At 39.9% G+C, this 15,828-nt stretch overlaps 1 protein-coding gene and 1 long non-coding RNA gene across 4 annotated transcripts in view; one reads left to right on the forward strand and one right to left on the reverse strand.

Moving 5' to 3' along the window:
• ARHGAP8 (Rho GTPase activating protein 8) overlaps positions 1-13,624 on the reverse strand; it is a 71,062-nt gene extending 57,438 nt beyond the window's left edge. For 2 of the 3 annotated variants that reach the window (XM_030479025.1, XM_030479023.1), the window contains exon 1: positions 13,093-13,624. The gene's annotated coding sequence lies outside the window, so the exon portion shown is untranslated. Of the gene's footprint in view, positions 1-12,981 lie in introns of all 3 variants that reach the window. The other variant, XM_030479024.1, reaches the window with a different exon arrangement.
• Positions 12,779-15,534, forward strand: LOC115605123. Its single transcript, XR_003990508.1, has 3 exons — positions 12,779-13,124; positions 13,617-13,792; positions 13,904-15,534. It is a non-coding gene; the product is annotated as an uncharacterized LOC115605123 (long non-coding RNA).
• The last annotated feature ends 294 nt before the right edge of the window (positions 15,535-15,828 follow it).

Genomic DNA, 15,828 nt, shown 5'->3' on the forward strand with positions numbered 1-15,828 from the left:
TAAAGAGTCTAATGTATAACCAATTAACAGAAAGCCATGTATGCTTGCTGTATCATTAGGACAAAATTATCCAAACATGGATAAGTGGCTGCAATATGACACACTACACCATTTTTTGGGTTCAGTGTAAATGTTTATTGACTAAGCAAAGATTACTATAATGTAACCATAATAAACATTAATGATCATTCATGTATGGAACTTGCTCTCTAAATTAATATACTGTAATACACGCTAATGTGGCAGAATTATGTTGGGCTGAACTCATGTTTAACTAGCACTTCCATCCCAAGGGATTACACACTCTCAATTGCAGACAAGTATATTTTTAAGACTGTGGTTTTTAATTAAATTAATCTGACAAGTTACTGGACAAAGGGTTTGTGTATTACGATAAAAAGAGGTTTTTTTAATTGCATAGTTATTCACTGGGGATTCCTCTGGCTGCAATAAATTAGGGGTTTTGAAATAAATTAATATTCTTCTTACATTATGCAACACATGACAATGTTTTCAGTTCTTGTCGAGATGTAGCAATACTGAGGCTCACCATCACCTCTCACATCTCTGAACTGCACCAAAATGAAAGAGTACTGCAAAGCACAGGAGGCAAGTTCCAATAGTCATTTTATATGGTGAACATATAGCCCTTGTTCAGCTATAAATCTCAATTCAAAAATCAAATTAAATTATGATAACAGCACCTATTGTTCCACTATTTCTCCATTTGCACCGGATTGTTTCTTAACCAGTGCACTGAAAACCCAGTTAGGTTTTGGGTTGTCCAAAACAATTATTTCTCCATTAATACACTAGTATTAAGATTAAATGTTTTCTACCTGGCTGTTTTGTAAGTTATCATAACTTACCATGCAAGGCAGGAAATCTAGTACTATAAAGCCTGGTAGTGTTTTACTACAAGCAGTCTAGTAAGTGTTTAAGATGAGAACTTGGTCATTGATGTGCTTGTGCCAAAGGTCTTAGGAGGGCCCAGAACAGTTCACATGTTTGATACCAGCAATACAATCAAGCAGCAACAGCAGTCACTTCAAATTTAACCTTGAAACCAACTTCCTTCCATATTCAGTCCACCTCAAATTTCCCCTCTATTCACATCAGCACATGCCATTCTCAGAATCTTAATTTTTAAAATCACATCCAACGCTAGATTTCTATAGATGCTTTGGAATTACAACTAAAGAAAAATTGTAAAATAGTCTTACATTTCAAACTCTTCAACTGTTTTATTGCTGTTAGAATTGCAAAGGCAATGTTCAAATGTTTCTTGCTCATCTTGCCACCAAACTAAAACTCACTAGCAGCTCATACACACTTTATTTTGCTGGGGTTTGTGAGCAAAATTGGTGATACATAATGTTTGTGGAAGAAGACAAAGAATTCTTGTACATACAAAACTACAGAATAAAATAATAAATTTGCCAGCCAGGACTATGGAGTAATGGGAACTAGAGGAAGCAATGGAAAAGGGGGGAAGACGCAAACCTTTCTATTCTAAATTGCAAAGGCTGGGGAAAAAGAAAAAAAATTACCTAATGGTAAACTTAGAAGTTTGAAATATGGCTAAAAGGCTTCCTGTCCTGTGTTTGCTATGCCCATGTCTTTTAGAGGTATAATTCTCTTACCTGGTATGGCATACGGAAGTTTAGCTCCAAAAGGACTAGCTAAAATCTGTATGAGGAGTGTCTCATGTCATGGTTCAATGATATATTAAGTGTGACTTTCAAGTTCCCTGCACTGGATCAGAAAAAATGAGGTCACATGGAAAAGAAATGACACAGTATAAGCAAATTCTCTGAATTCAAATTTGTTCAAACAATTTTGGCAGGTTAACTTTTTTATCAGAAAGATTTATGTGTTATCAAGTATCTGCTGTCCTCCAGAAGCTGACATGAACAAGGAATTATGCTTTTCCGCTGCCTCAATATACTTTGACTAAATTGACAGATATGGGATTGTGCATCACTGCACTGTCTGGATCAAACTTTTGCTGCTGGCTGATCTGCTTGTATATATGTTTGGTAATAATGATTGTGGAACCATTGCCCCAGCATTAAGACTTCTACCCTGAAGACATCATCACCTTATTCAAAGGTATTTGTCTATATTTTGCTGTAATTTTGCATATTACAGAGTAATTCTCAGGTAAAACATTGTAGAAAAAGAAATGAAGCAACAGCAGTAGCATGGTAGCTGAAATGATAACTTATCATTAACTGGATTCTGCTACAAAAGTCAACTTCAAAAGAAATCTTGCCAATTCCTGTCATGTAAAATTACTTGCTGTCATTGCACCTGGTTTATTACCTTTCTCTCTTTAACTGTACCCCCAAACAGGCAAATAATCTTAGGAAAGAATCAAAGTTTCTAATGTTTGGAAAATACTAAATCTTCTTTCCCATGTAAGAAATCTAACACTGGTAACACTGCAGGAATGACACATATTAACCCATTAATATCCGTGAAACACAAGAAGGCTCTACAGAGGTACTTAACAACACTGGTATGCAGATGTTTTTGAACTTTCAAACATATCTATGCTAGCCGCTACACAAATCTAAAGATATGAGTGGAACGGTTGTATACACACTTACTTAAACATATGCTAACATCTAACAAGCCCACACTGTTTATTCATTATTCTTCTCTGTCAGCACATCACATAAATGGAAAACATATAAAAATTTTATATTACTTACACGTTGAAGTTGTCTTTAGTGTTACTACAGTCTACAGTGCTGTTTCAGGTTAAAGTACTACTACAACGAAGGTCTGAATTGAAGCACGGCATCGAGGGAAAGAACATTTTCTATTAAATCAAAGAATGCAGCAGGGTTAAAAACCCCACAACTGGCAGGTTTTCAAGCACTCAAGCCCTTTAGGTGACCTGAGAGAGAAGCCTGTGCACCCAGCAACTTAACATTATGCACCTTCCATCAACATTCCCTTTGATATGTTTAATAAATACTTAATGAGTAGTATATAAACATGAAAAAGCAGAGTTTGAGAAAAAAGCAAGAGGACAAAGATACTGTAAATTGACTGTGGAAAACAACAAGGCCACATAGCAGAGAAGAACATAGAAATTACTTATTAACGCAATGATCAGAAGTAAAAAAAGTTGTCAGATGAGGCCTCCTCTAACTGCCAGAATCTGAATTTAGCATTTTAAATAAATGCATGTTTTTTCTTGAATGACATTTTACCTTTTCCAAGGATGTGGACGCAGCTTACCACAGTAAAAAGGCTATGTATGACACTTGCTTTACCAACATGGTTGGCAAGAAAAAAACTGTTTCTTTAGACTGATTAATATATATGCTGTCTTTTTGTTAGCTGTTGGCCATAATCAATAAATGCCATACGAAATAGTTGGAATGAGTATTACTAAGCTAGAAGCAGCTTAGATGCTTCTAAGGGAGTGGGAAAGCATGAGCAAGTGGCTGTGTGGGTCTGAGTTACTGGCTGGGCTTAAACCACAACACCCTGGAAAGAATCCAGAGTCAGGATGAAGAAGCCTTCCACTCTTTCAGAGGGTCAATTAAAACTACATAGCATGCACACACAAAACCCCAAACAACAAAACTGAAAACAAACCAAAAAAACCCAACCTTGCACACTTTGAGAATCCCATCAACACAACAAAGCACTTGACAGCATGTTCTGCCTCCTTCCAAACACACTTTTTTATCCTTTTCTTTACTTTTATTTGTATATTAAGAACACACCCCTTTAAGACACTTGCTATGCCTCAACATAAAATGAATATACAGCTATATTAGGCCTAGACTGCGGAAAGCATCTGGGATGCTATGGTGCCTTAAAGCACCAGCTCACATATATGCTCAACAGAAGTCAAGCTAAAATGAATTATGTGTTCAAGGTTTTCATGAATCAATGCCTCAAAGAAGTGTTATCTGCTTGATTAATCAGGAAGCAGCTCTGCCACTCTCCACCTAATCAGATCTTGCCACTCTTAGCTCACGTTGAGATATATTTTGCTTCAAAGTACTTTCACAGGTACCAGCATTACAATGAAATTTGGTTCCTCTCCCCCCGACTACAGCTGCTGGAACCAAAACCTTCAACTTGTAACCCATCCTGCACCCACCTGCTAAAACTTGGTGCAAATAAGCAGGACTCCTCGCGGAGGAGTGTGCTGTTCAGTGTCAGTCACGGTATCACAGCAGAGCTTTTTATGAGCTTCAGTTGAAAAGTGTCATTTGGGAGTAAAGTACTATTGCTTTTGCATCCAGTCTTTGGTATATGACTTCCAATGATCCCCCTCTTTCTTTTTTCATACATTTAGTCAGGCATCTGTAGGCTTTCATGAGGCTTCTTAAACATTAGTGTAAATTTTTCTCACCTTCTGACTTTAAATCTTCAGTAACTTATCCAAAGAGCAAATAAGGATCATTTAGCTCTAGAGCCAATTCATTCACACTTTCTGACTGATGGGAAAAAACAAAGAGAGAAGAAATAAAAAAGAAACTGAAAGGTGAATTTATATTAATTTAATTTCTAATAATTGGGCCCTACTAGGCTTATGGCTGGAACAAGAAACTCTTCTAACCATTCAAAGACATCTTATAATTAAAATGACATTTCTATGTGATTTTAAAACAAAACAAAACAAAAACTTTAATCTACTGTTGGTACAATTGAGAGCAGAGATAACTATAAGAAATTAAGGGTAAGATTTTTTTTTCACCCAGCTTACAATTTCTTTATTTTAGTCAGCACTTTCAATGGATCCTAGTTGGTACACTCTATATTTGGATATTTCCACAGACTTTCCAGTAAATAACCAGTTTCTTTGCTTGGGTCTTTTGCAGAAGGGAGAAAAGCTTTTTTTAAGTGATAAAAACCCCAAGAGATGAGAAAAGTTATCAGCTGTCAGAGGAAATAAGAAATGCAATATGTGAAGTTCATTACAACTAATTACTTTAAAATTTCTAATTTTCAGGTTCATATCAGTGTCACCCTTCCTTCTATTTTAACAGCAACATATCATTATATATCTATACATGAGATGTCACCAGGTTGGAGTAAACAATGAGGCCACCACACCCAGAACTAAACTGAAGATTTATGAGAGTGCTATAATATCACTTGCGCTTGAACACCAGTATACAGTAGTACAAGCTCTATTTGTAAAGACAGCTGATGAATCAAGCACAAAATGTCCTTTTTTTTAACTCTTCATTTTTCCTGCAGTATTTTCCATTGCAAGTCTTAATAACCTATCTTTTATTTTGACTTGTAAGCTTCTGACTGCAAAGATAAGGTTACAAATGTGAGTTTGTCATGTCTGCTTAATCTTTCTGTCAAGCAAAACAGTATGGATAAGCCTAGATGCAGAGACAAAGCTGCCAACATAACCACAACTTATTCTGCTGCCTGAACACTGCCTCAAAAGAATTTTCCTACCATTAGGCAAGATTAGAAAACTATTGCCAAATAAACAAGACCTGGTAGAAATGCTAGAGCAGGGAAGATGATACTATGCCTTCAGGAACTGGTTATTTCTGGCTTCAGAATTTCACACAAAAGCTTTAATGGCATTCATGCATACACAAAGTGAGGTTCTGTGTCCAAGGAAATCACCACCATAATTCATACTGAACTTGTAACTTGCACTGACCTTGACTGAATTGGGATAGGATCTCACTCCTACGTTCTTAGGTATTTTCCACCCAAGCATAGAATCACTGCCGCTACTAAAAACTCCCTTCTGAGGAGTTCAAGAATTATCCACTATCTGTGGCAAGTCTCCCCCACAGAACCCAGCTTCAGCAGGGGACTCCCTAGCATCCCACTGCGAACACAATCCCAGCTGTCGTTCAACAAGTAGGTTGAAGCTGCCAGTTCTCGATTTCTAAAACACAGGGTATAAGCCCTGTAAACCTAACCCTATAGCATATTTTTTCAGAAAAGTGACTTTTTCATTCCTCTTTCAACCAATAGGTGACAATAATCACTATATCCAAGCAAAAGAGCATGGTTATAGTAAACTGAGATTTAAAGCTGGAGCAACCACGGTTTCCATGCTACCACATATTGAAGCTAGATATAAATGAGCTGCTAGGAGCATCAGTATTTTCTGTAGCTGCAGAGATCAGCCCTCAGTGCCTAGGCTTTGTTCAAAGCCAGCTTCACAGAGAACATGACAAACTTCCGAATTTCAGCCTCAAACTCAAGCTTCAAGCAAGTGGCTTCTCAAGCTTGGAACAGCTTCCAAAAGTGGAAGCTCCCATGACACTACAGACTTTCATTAGTAACATTTATCAGAAGAGAAAGGAGAGTGAGATTTAGAGAAAGAAAGCACATAACACTCTTGACTTTTTCATTGTTTGAATTCATTTATATATTTAATATGTGTAAACACATGAAAGATTTTTTATATAGCAAACAAAATAATTTTTGTGCTTTTTTCTGCCTCACATGCTAGATTAAAATACTGAATTATAATAGTAAAGATGGATGTGGAAAGTCTGTGAACGGAAACACCTTAGTTTTCCAATTTCTTGTTTGCAGGCTATACATTCTGCTGTAATATTCAATGCCGCCTCAAAAATAAGAATGGATTCACTAGCTTTGGATTCACAATCTTCTCTAGTTCTTAGTTGTGTGATAAAAGATACCATGAAGTCTTTTGGGATGTAGTATCCAATACACTGGTTTCTGAGTGTGCATATCATAGACCTGATATTAAGTGGTCTAACAAATGACACAGAATAGATTTTCTTTAATGTTCACACTGAGGTAGCTCTACAGCCTTTTTGCTGGTAGGCATTTTCTGTGGAAATTTTTAGTAGACATGCATGTGTGCATAAAGCAACAGAGGTTTGAGACAGCAACATCAGACAAAACAGGAATAGTGTAGGTTATATGATAACAGGAAAATATTATCATAGAATGGTTTGGGTTGGAAAGGACCTTACGATCACCTAGTTCCAACCCCCCTGCCATGGGCAGGGATGCTTCACACTAGATTCTTCATTGAAGACTAAGGAAAAAAACAACCAAACAAACAAGACAAAAAACTATTTCCCTGTAAACAACCTTGTAACTCTTCCCTATGCATCCCTTTTTCCATCTAGCCAAAATTGCCTGTGCTCATCAGTGCAAGCCTGGGATGGTCAGCAAAATCTCCACTGAGGGCTACCATGAGGGCACACAAATGCCTAAGAACTCTACAGGGAGTTTAAGGTTTAGTTTAAATTGTTATGGTTTGTTCTAAAGCGTCTATCTACAGAAACTTGGTATATGTTTTAACCTGTTACATGTTATCTTCATTGTGGTCTGTCACCATATGTTACAGAACACCTAATTCGTGGTGAACCTTTTTCTTGAAGCTCTGATGTTCAGCTTTATCAGCACAATCTTGCAGCATCATGGCAGTGTATTCCCTGATGGTTTTGTAAGCCACATAGAATAGGAAGCCCAAAGTCTTCAAAAGGCTTAATTTCGAAGTTAGAAAAACCTAGTGTACAGCACAGCACACAGTGTCAGCTGTAGTCTTTGCTAAGAATTTATGGTCAAAAGATATATTCCCAGAATACATTAATGTAAAAATGTATAAAAGATACTTTCAGGAAGAACAAACCAAAGAAAAGGCCCTGAAGGCAGACATTGCTAACGGGCAATGAAGTTACACTGCTGGGGATCTTTTTTACTCTGGGTAGGATTGGTATCATAGCCTAGTTGGTATTACCTGAAACTTCCAAGTCTCAGACCCTATTTTCAGTTCTTCACAACTTTATTTGTGGGCTGAAAATTTCCCAAACTCAAAAGCAGCATGTGAGTAAGATTCAGAGTGTGAATCATGTGAGTAAGTTCAGGAAAGGTTACTGAGAAGGCCAAGTGAAAGAAATGGGATTTGAACAAGATAAGAGAGAAGAGATGAGACAAGAAAGAAGTTGAATGAGTCCCAACTGAGGATAATCAGCAGAAAATCTGTGCCAACTAATGTAGCTTGAAATGAAACCCAAGATTGTTCTGCTTCACCATTTTATTTTTTTTTTTCTATTATTATTTCTATTTTTTCCTATTAGCACATCAGCTGTTACATCCTCTTGCATTGCTTGGCCTCAGAAATAGCAACCTACAATTGCCATCAGTTATCCCATCAAGGCATAGAAGTTCAGTACAGCTAATCTTGAGATTCAGTCTTGATGATGGCCTACACTGGTGTCAATATGATATCCTACAATAGAACTACCATGTCAGGGTTGGTTTTTTTTTAATCAAAAGTTTATTTATGGATCTGAAGCCACAGAGTTTGTTACAAGCATATCAATGCGCTTCCTAAGCACTCAAACCTTTAGGAATGCTAGAGATGAGTTTGCCACAACCCTCAAGGGGATTTTTAGGTCCCACTATATGTGTGCAAAGATATATTTTTATTAACAGGTTTAAACAGTATTTTTTCTTTCCTCGTAACTGCAGCTTCTGCACAGGACAGCATGATCTGAAGAACCAACATTCATTTCTACCAAGATGATTGTCTTTCCCTTTTGTTAAGTAATGTAGTGGATGTAGTCATAGGGGCAAGGCTTGCATGGTCTTGGAGCTAACATGGATGATCTGAAAAGCACTTTTGTGTCTGCCAACAATTTCCAACAAGATACATCGTAAGTCATTAAACAAAATTTTCTCTTGGATGATTCGAAGACTACCTATGAGTTTGCCAAGAGACAACATGTAAGTAATATGAACAGAGCAATTCCCACAGGAGAACCAATCCAAGCTTGCTCCCATGAACTGATAGACCTGCTATACTCCCTGAATGGTGAAAACAAAAAAATACCTAGTTTTGGAATAGTTTAAAAGCATGAAAAAATAGCTTAAAGGAATACATATATATAGCTGGTATCCCCCAAAACCAGAGAGAGACAGAGAGAGAGAAAGATGTTTTGCTCTTTAAAGAACTAATAATATGGAGACTAGCCTGACATAAAGAATTGGTTTGAGAACAAAAGAAAACTGAGTATAGTCACCAGTCTACAGAAAAATATAAACAACAGCTGGAATTCAGTGCTGAGTACCTGGCATTGGACACTGAGTGCTTGGTTCTCAGCAGCACCTGCAGCCCCAGGTGTAGCACATGGCAGCACTCATAGGATTCAAGATTTCTTACAAATGTATGGTTTGATCCATCGCACTCAATACTTGCATGGTTAGAGGATTGTTATTTCTTCATGTTCATCAGCTCATGCTACTTATTCCCCATCTGCAGTTACTGTCTGCATATGCCATTAAAATTATTGTCATCATACATCAAAGATTACACCTCCAAAAGACAGAGTGAGCAGGAGGAGGAAAAAAGCTCTCAAAGAATATGGATTGCATCAATATCATATAAAATGAATTCCATAATAAAGATTGAAAGATTCAGTAAGTATGAACAAAGACTTCCTGTACAAGCAAAAAAGAAATACTCATTTCTTCTTTAGTTTTCCCTCAAATGTTCTTGTTTCTTACACTAGATATTATAAATAAATTATATTCAGTTCTCTTTTAAAAATGCCTTATATTTTATAACAAAAGAGCTTATTTTAGTTAAGGTCAGGGAAAATTTGATGGTTCAGCCAAGACACTCTTTAGTATACTGGTAATAGTAACTGCCAGTCTCTGATGCAAACAAAGCTTTTTTTGATAACTGTCTCCTTGAAAAGGCACCAAGTTGTCAGTTTTTTAGCTGTCAGGCTTGAACAGTGTATAAATACAACAGAATTTGTGCCTTGTTATAGTAATATCCAGCAGTGTTGCTAAATTAAAGGTCTTTTGGCAATGCTTTTACAATTACTCTGTGCTTCCATTCCATTTCAATCTTAAGCATGGCTGATTTTGATACTCTTCATATAGCCCATATTTTCAAGATCAGCTATGTGTGGGTTGTTGTGTTGGTGGTTCTGTTTTGGGGTTGTTTATTTTGATTCTGATTTGTTTTGTTTTTTCTTTCTATAATGTAAATCCTAACCAGACCTCTTCATTCCTGGATATGAAATAGCTGCTTCTTTTCCACAGCTCAACTGAGTCAATGAAGTGGGGGACGTTCAGGAAAGCTGCCATATACAAATATAACTTCTTTTTTCTTCAAATGCAAAGGGGGCTCACATGTGTGACTCCAGCCTCTGTAACTCACAAGCAGGTGATACGTGGTTCCCACAGTCGGTTGCCTGGCAGTGGGTTATGTTGGTGCGGAGGCTGGCAAGAAATCTGAAAACCCAGCTGTGGATGTGGTGAGCAGCAAGAGCTACTCAAACTCTGTTGGGGAGTCATGCCCAGGTGGCTTTGGCTGCTCAACCCATTCCTGAGCAGCATCCTGCCTGGATTCTGTAATTTCCACCTCTCAGAGCTGCATCCTATACCCCTAGGCACAGCGAGAACACTGACTGTGGTTTTTATCATCTGCAGGGTTACAATCCTTACCCTAGTGTTATAATATTCTGTTAAGTTCCATTAAAAAAAAAAAAAAAAAAAGTGATTTTTAATTTTGAAAAAATCAATTTAAAATAAACTGGGAGTTATTGTTTCAATAACACAATGCCTATTAAAAAAAAAACAAACAAAACTGTTCCATTGTATCTGAATTCCAAAATCAAACCTACCCAGTCAACACAGCATAAACACATCTATATTATGCACAAACCCTTCACATCAAGGACTGTTTTGACTCTGAATAATTTATCTGAAAAAAAAAAAATCTGTTAAATTTAAAACCAATAAAAATCAATATCCACATATGCATGTAGAACATTTGCTCAGCTCAGTCACACGGTGACTTCATGGGTCTATCCGTATTCTTGAAAAAGAAAAGAAATTAAAGCTTAAGAGTTCATAGGGGGTTACAAAAACATACTGTTTACACATTTCCCCAGCAGTACTATCATTAAACATTTATTCAATCCAGAAGAATTTTAAAAATACAGTTTACATCTCCCTATGTTTATTTACTTTTTGAATTCCTGCTCTAACAATGAGGAAAACCACACAGAAAGTTCAGTTTCACTTATTAAAGTTAGTTCCACCTAGAATTACTGCTTATCTTTGTCTGAAGGCACTGGAATAAGCGACTTGTGTAAAAGCCACTTTAAAAACTGATTTCTTTGGTTACAGAAACATCACAGACTGAGTTAGATTTATTCAGAGACCCCCTCAGAGAATTGCTAGATTTCAGGCTAAAATGGCATGCTCTTTTAGGCAGCATACCAGAAGCCTATAACACATCAGTGGCAAAAATCACACTGAGGTGCCAAAACACCTCCCAGAAGCATGTGTCACTCCTCCTTGGAAGAGACTTTGGTGTCAGAAGCAAGACACCTACCTTCAAGGGCCCTGAGTACTGCTCCATGAGGAGCTTTACTCCATCCAGCCACCTAGGTTGGACTTGCAGAAGTAAAAGACCAGATGAAAAGAAGTTGAGCGACCATTCAGCTCAAAGACTGAATAACAGGCCAACAGCTCATCTGTGTTGAAAAGGAAAAAAATGCCAAAACCCCAGCAAAGGTCATCAATATAACATACAGCGTCAAGAACAGGAAACTCTTGGCTGTGCACTCAGTTACCCTTGTGGGACAGGAAAAGGCATCTAACCGGGAATGAGCCTTTCGCTTAGATTTCAGGCGAGCTGCTACCTGCCCAACAAGTGTGGGAAGAGGGGCTTAGCCTATTTGTCTGCCCTGAAGGGTTTCAGCCTTTTGGTGGTCTTGGAAGGCGGGGCTAGATAGAAGGAATTGCAGGAATGCTAATGGCAGCAGACAAGAGGAACCGGTTCCAGTTTGAGCTCCCAGCCTACCACAGCCTCCCCACGAGTTAAATCAGCCTTAACTAAACTTTGTGCCACCTTCTGCCTGGAAAACTACAGAATAGCAAGGTCATAACTCAGACATCAGAAAAGGTCAGAACAAAAGTTTCATATACAACATGAATCCAGCCACTTCTGCACGTGCACACTGATACAGATTTTAACTATATGACAAATATATAATTGAACACATACAGAAAGAATGCTGAAAAATAAACTACATGCATCTACTACAGTGGCGGGGGTGGGACAGAGGAATTAATTTTCAAATGACTGATAACAAAGAGGAGGAAAGAAACCCTAAAAGCACAGCATACCAATATATAGCTAGAGATATTCTTCAAGAGATATTTTATGGGTTATAGTTATAGTGTTGAATCTCAATGTGCACAACTTGTACCATATCCAGACAACATAATGCTTACTGTAATCTTCACCCCATTTTCTTTGTTTCTTGAAGTTTTGCATTGATGTGAACTCCAATTCTTCAGTATGACTCATGTGCAGAAACTTTTTGTCCTATGAAGTTATCCCATGAATTCCATAGGAACAGCCACAAGAGTGCAAATATACCTACCATCAAACCCAGCAAACTATTTCACATGTTCTTAATGTACAGAATCTTATTCAGCTGAGTCATATCCTTGTGCAAATAGCCACAAGACTCAGGTCTCAGACTAAGGTGCAAGCACCGGTGTGAAATAGCAGCCTCATATAATACCTGCTACAGTATAAATGTTCTCTCATTAAGGCCTCTGAGTCATGTTTTTTATGGGAAACAGTAAAAATACAAGTGTCCAGCAGAAAGGATGCACTGAAAGCCTGCAGGCACCCTCTGTGAGTTGAGCTTGGTACAGCCGACACCCAATGGAGCAAGATTTGGGGGAGGGAGACATAATCCCAGACCACTCAATTGCTTTGCCTTTCATCTAAAGGGCAGCACAACAGGTTGTTATGACGAGAAGCACAAAACCAGCTTGGTTCGTCATACACCCATGTATTTCTATACACACCTCCGAAGCGCTCCCTGCAAGACCCTCGGCTCCCTTCCCGCAGGGAGCCCAGGCCCGGGACGCGCTGCCCGCCGTTCCCGAGCTCTTTCCTGGCAGCGAGCTGCTCACCCACCTCTCCCCCGAGAAGCCCAGCCTCACCTAAAGGAAACCGCCGCGGGCCCCGAGGATAAGCAGCCGGGGCGGAGCGGGACCCCATGGACTGACGAGCGTGCCTGGGCCGGGCAGCCGGGCCAAGCCGGCCTCACGTACCTGTCGGCGGCGGGGACTCACGGGTGCCACAGGTGCTTCTCCAGGCCGAGGCGCGGCAGACGGGCCGCGGCAGCGCCGCCCCGGGGCCGGCCGCATCGGCGGGCGGGCGGCCGGAGGAGGGGCGAGGCCGCGGGCCGGGGCGCCCCAGCCGCCAGGAGGTCAGCAGGGTTGGCTGCTGAGCCGCGCTGCACCGCGGCCCGCTGGCCGAATGAGGCGGCGTGAGGACCTGAAGCGGCTCCGCGGGGCAGACGCGGCGGGGCTCTCCCCACCCGGCCGGGGCGCAGATGCCGCCGGGTGCGGGAGACGGAGCACGGCCCCGGCCTTTCGGTTTCGTTTCCCGCGGGTGGTTTGTGGCAGGAGGAGGCGAGACCCGGCCCGGGGATGTGGGGCTGGGGCGGCGGGCTCCGGCCCAGAGCCCCCTGCCCGCTCCGCGGGTCTGCGGGGTGGCCGAAGAGGGGAAACAAAACCGATGCGAAAGCAAGATGGGGAGAATAATCTCTTTTTACGGCCCTTTTATTGTTTAGGGGGGGAAATGAATCGGTTACCAAGTTTTCAAGCACTGCCATCTGACTGCAGCGGGGAGGAATGAACATATTGACAAAGAGCTCATGAGGGAGGACCCCACCCTTTGTAATTCATTCAAGTGGCGCAGACAAGAGGCATCAGATGTGGCCCTTAGCCGTAAGGCACATGAGTGATGGTAGGCTCCGCTCTGCAAGTATTTGATGGCATAGCTCCATTTTCCCAGTGTAATTTTCCAGTCTGTGTAAAAAAGACTGATGTTTATCCTTTTCATGTATCTTTTTTGCAGATGTGTGGCACCAGTAGCTCCTCTAGGTCTGCCCGTGCCTCCATGTGGTTAGGAGAGATCCGAAGTACATCATCACGCCGGCAAAAGTCTCCAGGTTGATCTTTTGTCCCACAGTTTCACTGGGATTGTGCCATTTTCTTTATACTCCCTCAAACTCACATTACGAAATTGTCATTGCCAGTAAAAGAATGGGAAGTAAGGGGAGATAAATCACTGCTAGGGGAAAAAAAAGGACAAAAACACAATTAGATGCACAAGGACATCGCCTCACTGAGTCACAAATTGCCGGATGCTTCCACTGCTCTGGGAAAATCCTGCCAGACTTACCTTTCCTGGCTTTGGCTGGTGACCACTGTCAGAAAAGTGGACTATAGGACGTGTGGTCTGACTCGGTATGACTGCCCTTACAGCTTTGGCTGCATGGAGTGCGCCTGGTGCTGCCTTTTTCAAACAGAAAATGGCTTACTGTGGACCCACTCCTGCTTTTGAGGGATTAGCCCATGCAATATCTTTTCTTTTTTCTGTCCACCTGGAGAAGCCTCCTCCTCACCCCACTTTATTAAAATTAATAGGAATTTCTGCTAAGTGCACAACTTTGTTTTTCTACTATTAAATTGCATGTCATTTTCTGCTGTCCGCAGACTCATCCAGTTCTTTCCATAGGGTATTCCAATCCTTTTCTGTTGTAACAGCAGGTCTTAGGTTTATGTCATCAGCAAATTTCATTAGCAAGCTTATGGTTTTTGTGCCAAGGTCACTAATAAAATTTTAACTAAGATTAGTTCTGAGATGGGTCCCTATGAAAGTGCATTAGTAACCTCCTTCTATTTAGAACTTTCTTTTCAGCTCACGCTATTGTCCTTAGTTTTCATTTCTTACATTCATCCGCATCTCTCCATCTTAATTAATATTTTCTCGCATGGCATCCTCTCAAATGTTTTATTGAAGTCCAGATAGATTTGATCTACTGTATTTTCATTGTTTGAAAAAATGATTTATCAGACAAAGATACTGGCTTAGTCTGGTATGTTCTATCTTTGGTGAAGTCCTGCTGAATTTCAACTAGTTTTTCACACACCTCCACATCTTTAATTAGCTTTTCCTTCAGCATTTGTTCTAAAGCTTTGTGTACTAATGAGGTCAGATAAAAGAGCCTGTAACTGCTTGCATCAGTCCATTTTCTCACCAAGTACAAGTCCCACATAAAAGTCTCTAGACTTTCCAGTGTCTTTCCTGGGCTGCTGTGACCATTAGGTCTGACCTGAAATTAAGGCACAGCATGACTGTGATTGATTGATTTTAGACTAACCCCTGAGGCCAAAAAAGCCAAATGTTGTATCTTTTTTTTCACCTCAAAGACTGCCTCACAGGTTTCTTCTGCAAAACTGCACGTTCAGACTGCCTAGTTCCCAGATTTACTTACAATCACACCTTTGAGATTTTATGCACACAACCTGAATGCTCTGGCATTGCTTTGCGTATAACGCTTGTCTGTTTCAAATGCATTTCTTTATGTTTTTATTGTATTAACATTTTGCCCGCAACCAAAAAAGAGCACTGCTTCTACTTTCCTCCTTATGAACATGTCCAGTCAATGGATTTAGAATAAACCTTTTTATTTTAAAACAAAATAATTTTGTTCATCTCCAATGGCAGCCAACTGCTACCTCAAAATGAGATTTTGTAGAAGTGAAGCTCATGGGTGAATAAACTGTTAAGTTTATCTTACAGAACCCGGTGTAGTGCTTTAATCCCAGCTGGCAACTAAGCACTGCGCAGCTGCTTGCTCACTCCCCTCTGTGGGATGGAGGAGAGAATCAGAAGGGTTTAAGAGTGAGAAAACTCATGGTTTGAGATAAACACAGTTTAATAGGTAAAGCAAAAGCCAAAGGCAAAAGAAAAGCAAAACAAGGAATTCACTCCTC

The sequence above is a fragment of the Strigops habroptila genome, chromosome 3 (assembly GCF_004027225.2).
Source record: "Strigops habroptila isolate Jane chromosome 3, bStrHab1.2.pri, whole genome shotgun sequence".
In the NCBI taxonomy this organism is placed as follows: Eukaryota; Metazoa; Chordata; class Aves; order Psittaciformes; family Psittacidae; genus Strigops; species Strigops habroptila.